Here is a 12,440-nt window from a genome sequence, read left to right as displayed (position 1 = left end):
TTAATATACTTTGAGCATGACGTATCACTCAATTGTTTTCTCATTTACCGTTAAAATAAAGCTCTTTTGTATGAATAAAATGATGAAGATAGAAGTAAAGCTTATGTGTTATGTCGGTGAGTAGCTTGTAAAGAGTAGAGTGGTGTACAGTAGAGTAATAGAAGTAAAGGGGATATTGTGAAGAACGGGAGATTATAAATGCTCCGTCGGGAACGAGATCCACCGGCTTAAAAGGTAATTATATCGCGGTTAGAAAGCGCAAGGCTTGCATCTACATTTGTATCTATTAGGCAACGAGGTCGAGACACTCTAACAATAAGGTCTCCCACATCTCTCGGACAGATCGCATTAATCACCGAGTTGAATCCTGCGTCAGGGAACGGTTACTGTTTTTGTTATTCTTCTTTTTATTTTGGATATTACTGGTTGGGTTCTATTGTAAATACTGCCCGTTCATTTTTATCTCATCTCTTTTCTGCGGTGCTCCTGGTAATCACAGACATGGGATTGCGGGTGTTATAAAACAAATTTATTGTTGTGAGTGATTACGTGATTATAATGGACAAACCAAAATCTCCTCTGCTGTTTACAGATCGATCCATCAAAATATTTTTTTTTTGTAAATATTTTGTTTGCAAATTTAATTATTTTTAATAATGACAAATAATATTTACCCTTGCAAAAAAATAAATGAGTAAGCGCAAATGGAATGTACATTTTTTATTAAAATAAATTCGGTGACTTGTCCATGTGGATCAATGTGGATTCGACGCAGCAGAGTATTAACGACCTATCGACCAATCGTAGCAGAGTCGTTTCGTCATAAACAACCGTCCGGGGTTAAGAATACCTACGTCACGTATATATATGTACACACAACAACACACGTAAATAATAGACTCAGACATCATATCATCGCGGGAGTATGTTTGATGCTTGCGTGTCAAGAGTTCATTTCACCAGTAATTTTTGTCCGTGATAAAAATCACTTACACACTACTCTCGTAGCTATTATCATACCATATGTCGACCAAAATATCCACAGTATAGTACAGTAGAGATATTCTTGTGTGTAATATATAACAAAAATAAGAATATAATGTAGTACAATATATAATACATTAACACAGATCCGACAAAACTACTTACAACAAAACGCGTCTTTTGTAATAATGGAATTGCATAAATAAAATGTTATCTGGTATCATCATGACAATGACAATCATCATCATTATGAATATCATCTTGACAATCATTTTCAGGCGTATAATACAATGGAGTTCAGTATAATGTACACGCATCATACAAATCTGACAGTGAGGAAGAAGGAGATAAATATAGAACGGAAAGTTTGGAAATGGTTTTGTGACGCTTCGAGGCGGAACAATTTGTCGCGCGGGAAAACCCGAGAGTACAGTGGGCGGGTTGCGGATTGAAAGCCGTGCTTGCTTGCTTGCGAGGGATTCCCCCGTTTGCCCAGGGTTATCCTTGAGCCTCTAGAAAATTGAGCTTCGCAGCTTATTAAGCTCTGTCGTTCGTTCTCCTGGTTCCCCGCGCCGTGCTGGTTACTTTACCCAGGGCTTTCATTTTCCGCAAGAGCGACGTCACTCTTCTCTCTTTATCTTTCCATCTTCCTTGTACTTTCTTACAGTTGGGTATTATACAGTACAAGGCAGACCCACGCGATATCTATATATATCTTGATTCATCCACGAGCGGTGCGCCTGCACCTGTACCAACACCTGCATCGCTCGTCGTACTATCCAGCAAAACCTAAAAGGCGCTGGTGTGTAGTACACTTACACCCACAGCACAAACACAAGAGCTCAGAAAGACGAGTGAGCATTACCGCATAAAATGAGGGTAATTTCAAGCCAACTCTGAGCAACCCACCCATCAAGACTCGATGTCTTCTTATACTTTTACTTATTCTACTTTACTTCCTCTGTATCTCTGTACTACCACCCTCACTTTCTCGGCTTCAGTCATTGTAATATACTGTACTGTACTGGACTGTACTGTGTGTATAATAGTGTACTAGTACCACTGGTGCAGTTATTACGTATTTCGCAACGCGCAAGTCCGCGAATATTTGAAATATTCATAAACAGAAAAATTTAACTTTTAACAACTTCATTTTTCTCCTTCATCAGCAATAAAAAAGCTAATAAAATAATAATGCATGGGACGGTACTGTAATTTAATTTAAAACAAAACTTATAAAATATTAATGGATAAATTCATTTTAAATTTTAAATTATAATTTTTTAGATTAAACAACGCGAGCGATAATATTAAGTTGGGCTTCATAGATAGTGAAAAAGTAGAAAATTTTACTATATATTAAACTAATAAAAAAGTATTAGCGTTTGGTGGAAATTATAGTACATTTATGACAGTAATCATGTCTATTTATTTGGTCAATGAAAATTGTTATTTCATCTGTGGTAATTGATTTTTTAGACTTTCTAAAAATTTTAGACTATTCATCATGAAAAATAACAGTAAAATATTGAAAAAATTGAAAATTCGACGTACAAAATATCTAAGAGGACATAAATTAAATATTAGCTTATCAATACACAATAAGCCGAGGGAATCATCAAGAGGATTATACGGAAAACTTAACCTTGTGTATGATGATGATCAAGTGTGTAATCTTGATGCTGCAGAACAGGACAGCGCTCAAATATATACCGGGTAGTAGACATATGTATAGAGTAGACACATATGATCGGTATATAATCACAGAAGCAGCAGTAACAGCAACGTCAACGGGGTTATATAGGAAAGCTGAGAGCGACTACGTCTTTGTCGAAATGCAGATCAACGGGAGTTTGTCCGGCGAACCGATCATCATTGGCGTACGTTCGATGCTCTAATGACTATTGTTGTCTATTGAGGATCATCCCTGAAAGCTTCGATCTGACCCAAATTGTCCGAGCGTGCAACCTCGAGACTCCAACCGGAACACGTTTTACTATCCTGCTCGCATCTACCCTCTTGCGGCAGGTCCTGTCGTCCTACCTCGTCCGATTGGAAGCGCCGGCTCTTAGACTGCAGATCCCATACAGACCGACACATCACACACACATATTCATCCATCTATCTATCCGCAGATCATTCTATACCCTTATGTACTGCACTACACTGTACATTATCTAAACATTCACATTCGCTGGCGTAAACACAACTACTGAAGTTATACCTTTTGTTTCTATTCATGTTAATTGAAACCGGCGAATACAAGTCTTTGCTATACTAGTACCAACCTTCGCACAGACGCCGTCAAAGTCTACAAATAATAATAGATAACACTAATTCTATTAAAATAATTTTTGTTGCTACTTTTGAAAACAGTTTAAGTTTTTTTTCTAATAGATTAAAAATTATTTATATTTTTACGACTTTTCTAATTTTTTGTAAATTCAATAGCATTTTACGACTTTAAAAAAATTAAAATCAAAAAAAACTCCCGCTCTATTTGAAATAACTGTAAATGAAATATATTTAATTAGAGTATTACATAAACTACAAGAAAACAAAAATATATTTCATCTCGGTAGCTTTTTAATAAATGTTAAAACAGCTCCCTGTTGGCATTGCACTTTTCTGCAGATAAAGCGTACAAAGAAAAGTACCTCGTCTTTGACATGATAAAATTAATTTATCCGATTATTATTTTACTTTATTTAAAGCCTTCAATTTTTTAATTTTTTTGTCAGTCGTGAAAATTAATTACTGAGTGAAGTCTTTGCACTTCGGATCATACCCAGATGAAAAAAGGTGAAAGGGCGAGTGTGTCCGGCATTTTTAAAGCAGATCAGAAACGTGCTTAGCCGACTCGGAAAATCGCACATAAAACAACACATAACGGGTATGTATTGCACTTATGTACCACCCACACGATATAGCCAATATATAGCTAGTAGCTGGTAGTCGGGCAAACGTTTGTTACGATATTCCTTGTGCAAAGCGTGAAGGGATCAAGCTCTTCGGATTAGCCGCGAAAGCCCCGAAACGTGGTCGGGTTGGCGCGCATACATCGCTTTACTTGTATACGTCCTGCCCAGCTTTTCTCGCGTTCTACTGCTCGTCCTTTGAACCGTATTTTACTCTGCATATTTAAAGTACCTTCGCTCATTCCCGCCGACGTTTCGTCCTCACATGTCCTTGTGGAATATGCCCGTATGTGGGTGCAGAATCAACACCAATGCCGTTAACTCTGACCTGGCATCATTCTCGCTGGATCTCCCGGTAAAGTAGCATAGCCGTAGCCATAGTTGACTACGATCACTCACTCGGTATTTCTCGCCAGTGTAAGTGATAGTGATGAATGTTAGACACATATGTACATCACATATACATCCGTATATACATAAGTATATTATATATACAGCAGTCTAGCCTGCAATAGTACTTCATATGTTCTATATTTATTCTACAGAGCATTACTACAAAACAAGGCAGACGGTAGTCGTACCATTTGAATTTCAGATTCCGTGGGATTCGACGCCGCAAGCGGATATCCGAATATCCGTTTGGTCTTGATGTTTCGCGAAAGGATCTCCCCAGGATACCCGGAGAAAAAAACGGGATCAGAGTGCCCGCGAGCTAATACCGACATGCAGTATCGGTTTACCTCCTTTATACCTATCGCTATCGGCTGCTCTCTCTTATCTGGTGTAGCTCCTTTCCTTCCAAAACATAGGTCTAGGATGTATACATACCAGGGGCCTTGGTAAACTATCCCTTTCTTTAGGGTTCCCTCATCAGTTGAGGTCAAAGTTTTAAGTCTGGTCGCAACTACCGTTTACAAACTCCCCTGCTGACCATCAGAATATCACTTTCTGTGTTTAGTTATTCAGTTCTGTACTTATATTAATAAGCGTTTAAATTAAAGAGATAAAAATGTGTATTTTAAATTTGTGATTATAAAATATTTAATAATTTACTTACGTAGTGAAGTTGCTGTGATGAAAGATGAAGTTTTAAAAAAATTTATAAAAGCTACCGAGCTTGAATTTTATTCTTAAACTTTTCGTCTTACTTAGTTTATTAAATATTCTCGATAATCTTAAAATTTTTAATCCTACGCGGGTATTATTAATTTTATTTATAATTTTAGTATAAAAGCTTGAAATTTTGAATACGAAAGCAAGAGAGAGAAAAAGCACAAAAAATAGATTTTAATAGAGTAAATATTTAGAGATAAATTCGGTATGCAAAATTATTATCGCATAGAAAATAAATTTAATAGATTAAAAAAACAGATGGAGATAGAGAAAAAAAGATCATTTAAAAAATATAGTGAAGTAGAATAAAAAGTTAAAATAAAAAAAAGAAGAAAAAAAAACCAGTAGTGCGACTGGCCATCGTACCTTATGCCCGCTGTGCAGAGTATTTCTGTAAAGTGAAAAAGAAAATAGAAAAGTTAGAGAGAGTATAGTATTAAGTATATACATATCATGAAAAATAATATCATCTTAAAGGCATACAACATAGTAATAGATTTATATATAATCGTCTTTAAAATATAAACACAGGTGTAACAAGTGAAGCGGTATGTTCAATAAAAATAATAATAATAATAATAATAATAATAATAATAATAACAGTAGCAGTAACAAAAAAACAAAATAAGAGATAAAAAATTGTATGAGAGAAAGAGAGAATTGAGCTTAGTAATACAGAGTGATAGAATAAAGAAAGAGCTTTAAAGAACAAGAGACTAATACTACAGAGTTTTCACCAGCGCCAAGAGTCACGGAAAGTCACTCAAGCGTGCTAGCCTCCCAATAGCACGAGCTGCGGAATCGCTGAATTGTAGAATCGCATGGGACATGCTCGCTCGCGCGTTTTATCGTGAATATTAATATCGTCCGGGCATTCGTGAATCCTTCCCCCTTCCCACCCTCAATATCAACCAGTCCATACTATACTATACTATGCATGTGTATACCCTCCAGCAATGGAACAAGATCTATATAGATATAAATACTGAAGTATGAATATTCTAACGCGTTGTATTCACCAAAATTGTCTCACCCCAGAGCTCTTCGATTTACTCGGCATTTCGACGCATTTTGCGACAACAAAATCCACAGTACAGCTACAGCAAACTTGCGCTTGCTCGAATCGCTTCCTATATAACATAATACTCTGCATTTATATTTATATTTACTTTATTTTCATCACTTTATTTCTTTATTCTTTTCAACAACTTGTAACTTTTTATCGCAACTTTAGTTCCCTGTGTGTACTCTGTATTAAACTGGAATTTTTTAATATAGATAGTATCTCTGAGTATATTATTTTATTTATAGAATCCGAGTAATCTACGAGATTGAGTTACAAATCACACTAAAGCTTCTTCTATTTATTTTGCGGTGTAATAAAGTAACTATTGAGTTTAATGGAAATTTTAAACTTTTATTTTTATAATTTCACCGAAAGTCTCTAATTGATTTAATTTTAAAATATCACGATAATTATTCTATTACTTTTGGTTTTTTTAACTCGAAAATTTCTTGAGGTAGAAATGATGGAACAAGAAAATTTTTATTGAGCATTTATTTATTAACTGGTTTTTATTTTTTTATAAGCATGTTTAATAATTATTGGATACACTAGAATGGAGACAATAATTCCCTTTTGTATGGAAAATGTTAATAATAAAATATGATAGAGATGTGAAATACAGTATTCCTGGATGCACTTTCGCAGCGGACATGTCGGCGGGTCTCTTTCCAGTTGTCCTATAAATATCACATGCTCTCACAATTCCAACTATATTCATGTTGATAAGATTTTAATGTCCATCTATATCTACCTATCTCCCTTCCCCTTACTATACTATTATATAATATAATACACATACATACACACGTACTTCTACATTTCTACATTTATACATATATACGTGAAACATAAAACATATTTTACTCGATGAAAAGTCATTTCGAGAACTCTATAAAACCTTGTATTTACGCCCAGGAAAATGTACTTTTATTTTATATTGAACCCACATTTTCTTCAACCGAAAATTTTTGTGTTAATTTTTATTTATTTTTATGCAATAAATTATTTTTTTTTACTAACATCTGACAATTTTTTGAATTTTTCTTACCAAATAAATTATTGCAAAAAAAAAAATTTTTTTTCTGTACTAATTTATTTGTTTAAAAAAGCCAAAATATTAAAAAATTTTGAGTATTGAAAAAATAAATTTTTATAAATCAAGTAATCTTAAATCACGACAATAATAATAAAATTTCTAAACATGCATAACCGCGAACAAATAAATAAATCACCTAACAATATTTATCACCTAACGACAATCTAAAAAAAATGACAGCCCGAAAAAAAAAGAAATAATAAATTACAACATAACACAGCCGTAAGTTGACTGTCTGGTTATGATAACGATAACGAGCTCCGATGACGATACGAGGTTTAAGTAATGTCATGTTACTGTGTATAGTGTAAGTGAGCATGCATACAATGACAACAACAGTACGCGAAGTATGAGCAGAGACAACGAGGAAGATGAGACGGAGGAAAGGACCAAGAGGATGCGGATGGTTTAAAAGGGTTGACGGTAGGAAGACGGATAGGTGGTAAGCTTTGTACAAAAGGGTAGGTGAGAAGAGGAAGGTACACGATGAGGCTTAACGGCCGGAGGGATGCTTTCAAGTTATAACCGTGGTATCCGAATCATGCTTGATACACACCACGTGAATACTTCTGTACCTCTTCCTTCAGCACAACTCGAATATCTCATTCTCCTTAAACTACATCAATACAATGTAAATATAGATATATGTAGACAAGACATTACATCTAGCTTAGTTTCACTGCGCTGCCAATAACATTTTCCACGAGAAATAACCCAACTTAATATTACACCCTGCTCAAGCAAAGTGTAAACTGCGAAAGAGATATAATAGTAGTTTAATCAGTACATTGAACAAATCCTCAGCGTTACTCGACATTACCTTACACTAGTTAAACTATCAAATATTTACTACTCAGTGTCTGTTTTACTGCACGAGAATCGTTAAATTGTCGTAATAATTACTATTAATAGTGACTCATGTCTTTTGTATATGGTATGATGCCAATTCGGAGATCAAGCTCTACATTTGTGCTTCTGTAATCAAATATGAACCATTCGAACGGTTGTAAAACACGAAGTTTACATTGAAGTTACATTTCATGAAAAGTTTTAATAAAATTATATTAAAACTTCAAAATAATATTTTATCATCTATAAAAACACAAAAGAATTCTTCCTTTACATTTGATTTCGAAAATAAATAAATTCAATTAAAATTTTTGATTGCTCTTCAAGCAAATGACTTGTTTCAAAAGATCAACACTGACCCAGAAAGCGTGTTCTAATTATAAATAGCTTCCCTGCCGGTCCTAAACTTCAATCTACACTAATCACGAGAGTTAGTTGATGAAGAGTTACGATTACGCTTAAATATTAATGGTGAGTCAAAACAAGAACCTGGAGAGTATCGAGGATATTGATACCTCGTAAATAGAGTGATTAAAAGGGAAGAATCCATAGGATCTGTGTTTAATTAATACTGATGAGTAAGCGATATCAGATGTTATGTGTACATACATTATGTTGAATGAATAGCTAATGCAACATGTTTACTAATCCCAGTGAAACAATTTTGAGGCATGTCATTGTAAGTAGTGATGATTGATCAAGAGCTCGGTTGCATAGACTACCAGAGGATAGGATAGCGTGCAACACTGGTTGTTCTTGTTGCTGTTGCTGCTGCTGGTGATGTAGTTGCTTTTGGTGGTACTGTCGAGTATACAGACAACGTTACATTGCGTTGTTCCCAATATCTCCAACAGTTCAATTAGCCGGTTATTAAGCACCTGCCGGGCAAGGTTATATACCCGGTTAGTTCGCTTGGATGCTTGACCACCGATCTAATGCACTCATGCACCACTAGTTACAAGACCTATGCGATCTATAATGAACTAATATCGTCACGAACAATTGATTACTCATTTATCTCTATTATTACTTCGGATGTTTATTAAAGTTTTCAAAATTTTTATTTTTGCTTTAGAAATTAATTATTTTCAAAAATAGAAAGTTGATATTCACTTTTAAAGTTCTAGTCAATCACTTTTATATTTTCTTATAAGAAGAAATATTTGAGATATTTCAATAAGTCATTACTTGGATATTTTTTTCTTATTGATATTTAAAATGAAAAAATGCTCGTTAAAATTGAACAAATCCTTTTATCAGTGTATTGATTGCACATGAAATAGTAAATTGTATGTTTATAGTACAGCTTGGTGATAAATGAGCTCAAAGATTTGAATAGAAGCTGTTGAAATTGAAATATAAGTTTGAGCTGGAATAGATGTTTAAATTGAAGTTTAAGTTTAAGTTGAAATTGAAGATGAAGATAATTATGATAAAAATATGTTTTCTGAAAAGAAATAAGGAAGCCAGCTGACTACTTTTGGCTTAATAATAATTTAATAAATATATAGGTCTCGCGGGGAAACCTGTATAAACGATTATAACTTTTTATCGGATACAATTTGATTTGTCAATATTCGAGTTTAAAATTAAATGTTGCCTAGTTCTCGTCTCACAGTAGTCTCCAGTCTGTGTCGTTGACGTACCCCAAGCCCGGTTATCTCGTTAATGACTCGAGCTCAACTTTTTTATCGCGAATGCAAATTAACAACCAACCGCCACCCACTGGAGAAGACTGAGCGAATAGATACAGAGTGACGGAGTAGAGGACACCAACTACGAAGAGTTGGGGAGTTACGAAGATAAAAAAAATGGTAATAAAATAATAATGATAGTAACAATAATAACAATAATAATAATAATAATAATAATAATAATAATAAAATAAAAAAAGTATATAAAGAATGAAAGACAAAATCCGGGTAAAAATAAAATGAAAAATCACGATTCGAATATAGGGATTTTGAGGGTATGATAGATTTAGGTACATTGTGAAAAATATACGATGGAAAATTTGATCCTGAAATCGTTTTTGTTTTCGTATTTTTACCTCCCATTTGTCTATCTCTAATTGATCCTTCGTTACGTAAAATAATAGGCTCTAGTTAGTAATATGAATTTTAATTGATCATTGTCTGATAAATACAGTAACGTTATTACTTTTCTGTAAAAATTTTAAAACAATATGGCGAATTGTTTGTCATATATTTCTTGTTTCATTGTTATCAATAATTTGAGATCCATAATAAATTTAACAATCCATACAATACTTGCATCATGATATTATTCTACGAAATATCTCGTTTATTATTTCTATTGTGTACGTAATCAAAATATATCGAATGAAAATATCCTTTGGCAGTACGTTAATTAATTTCATAATAGCGAAACGCTTATGAAAAAATGAAATATAATAAAGTTCGCGTATGCCTTCCGGCGGAAAATTTTTTTATATACATACACTGAGTTTTTATTATTTATTTACACAAATGATGATAATAATTTTTTTTTTTTTTTTTTTTTTTTTTTTTAGGACAAACAAAACTTGTATGCCATAATTATGATACTAAATTATTAAATTTTAATAAAATAGCTCAACTAATTTTTTAAGTATCAAGTCAAAAAGCCCTAGGCAAAATAAAATCATTATTATTTCTTATTATAATTATTATTATAAAGAAAATTACTCGGAATTGGTTATCAAAAGCACTTTTGATTATAACATTAAACAAATTTCCCTTTGCTCATAATAAGAAACTAATATTAAAAAAAAAAAAAAAAAAAAAAATACAAACAGAAGATAATAACTCTATTAGAGTTAAATCAAAAATATGTATGCCGAAGGATAATATATGCTGGTGACGTTAAATGAGACAAGCTAAAGGAAAAGTTTCCGTAGTGCGTGTGGTAAAAAATCCAAAGTAAAAATAAAAATAATAATACAAAAATAAAAAAAAAAAGGATAACATAAATGAAAAGGATAGCATAGTAGAGCATAAGCATAGACATGATGGTACGGCGGTACGGAGGAGTATGAGAAGCTTCAGGCGAAAGACGCGCATCACGGGATTTGCAAGTGCACCATAAGTACGTCAGGTACAGACTAGCCCGAGGCTTCCTACGAGGATGTTGCGGATTCGCTCGTTGCTTTTCTCTATACTCTCTGTACCGGAGTACGTCTATACACAATATACATCCTACATCCTCTTTCCTCTATCCTCTACCCTCTGTGCTTCATCCATTGAATGTACGTATGTTCCTACCATACCATATCTCACTGTGTATCTGTCTGTCAGTCTGCTCCAGCACATTTTTTCGATATGATTCTGTGCATAGAACTGCTATATACACTCCACCGACGTACACGCACTCTGACACACGCCGGCGTACTTTTATTTTCACTATTTCCCGTGATATAGATGATGATATGCAGTTATATATTCAATATCCCCGACACATACATTGGTATTCACTTTTATTATGCACAATGTCTACTATTTTATCGGTAAAATGAAAATATCGGACTCTTTGGTGTCTCCAAGTTTTTTTGAGTTGCATTCTTGATCAAAAATTTATGTGTTTTATTTTAATTAAAAAAATTACTTTAAATAAAAATTCGATTAATTTTTCCGTAAGAAAATTGACAATTTTTTCTGTATTTAAAATAATTTTTTTTTTTTTTTTTATTTTAAAAACTTATTTCAAGAAAACATTTTTTAATATAAATATTTTCTATATTTTTTTATAAAAAAAATATTGTCAAATTTTTTTTTTCTTTAATTTGATTGATAAGAAAAAATAAATAAGCTGTAATTAATTGACTAACATTAGAGAAATAATTGAATCTTATTGTCAGCAACAAAAGTACTACTGTAGCTATAAAAAATCGAGCATATCTACTTATATAATGAGTAATGAGTAACAAAAGAAACAATAAAATTTTTGAAAGATTAATTATTGACCAAATCAACAAAACGTAATTATCATGAAATTGGAGAAATACAATGCTTGGTGAAACGATCACGTGGTATTCCGTTTGATCTTGGTCAATAAACATTTACAGACTCATTAAACCCACCGCCGAAAGCAACTGTAACTGTTGATTTGATCGATCGAATTGCCACGCGGCCCATCCTCAAAGATCATCAATTTTGCGGCCCTACAGGCGTTGTTAGTCGTTAGGTGGTCTATATTCAACAACTGCACATTCAAATTTACCTTTGCCACCGGCTATAATTGACAAAAACAATTGGTTTACCTCAAATGTAATTATACCTCCCTATAATTATTATATATATATATGCTGGTTTATTATAACAAAACCACAGTTCAAATATTATTGTAGAATCTATTACATAAATTATCCAGGCAATAAAAGTGATCAAAATAACAGTAAAAATTCATTAATCCTCTT

General features: G+C 33.2%; 1 protein-coding gene across 11 annotated transcripts in view; it reads right to left on the bottom strand.

The window, feature by feature from the left end:
- Positions 1-12,440, bottom strand: part of Heph (polypyrimidine tract-binding protein 1 heph) — a 166,498-nt gene that overhangs the window by 146,375 nt on the left and 7,683 nt on the right. For 9 of the 11 annotated variants that reach the window (XM_074241073.1, XM_074241074.1, XM_074241063.1 and 6 more), the window contains exon 3: positions 5,382-5,406. The exons of the other annotated variants lie outside the window; for them this stretch is intronic. The gene's annotated coding sequence lies outside the window, so the exon portion shown is untranslated. The remainder of the gene's footprint in view (positions 1-5,381; positions 5,407-12,440) is intronic. 11 annotated transcript variants of the gene reach the window in all.

Source organism: Cotesia typhae, unplaced genomic scaffold (assembly GCF_013202065.1).
Source record: "Cotesia typhae breed Kobodo isofemale line unplaced genomic scaffold, CoteBio_Ctyphae contig_33, whole genome shotgun sequence".
Taxonomy (NCBI): Eukaryota; Metazoa; Arthropoda; class Insecta; order Hymenoptera; family Braconidae; genus Cotesia; species Cotesia typhae.
Note: the sequence above shows the minus strand (reverse complement) of the source record. Positions and strands in the feature narration are given on the sequence as shown.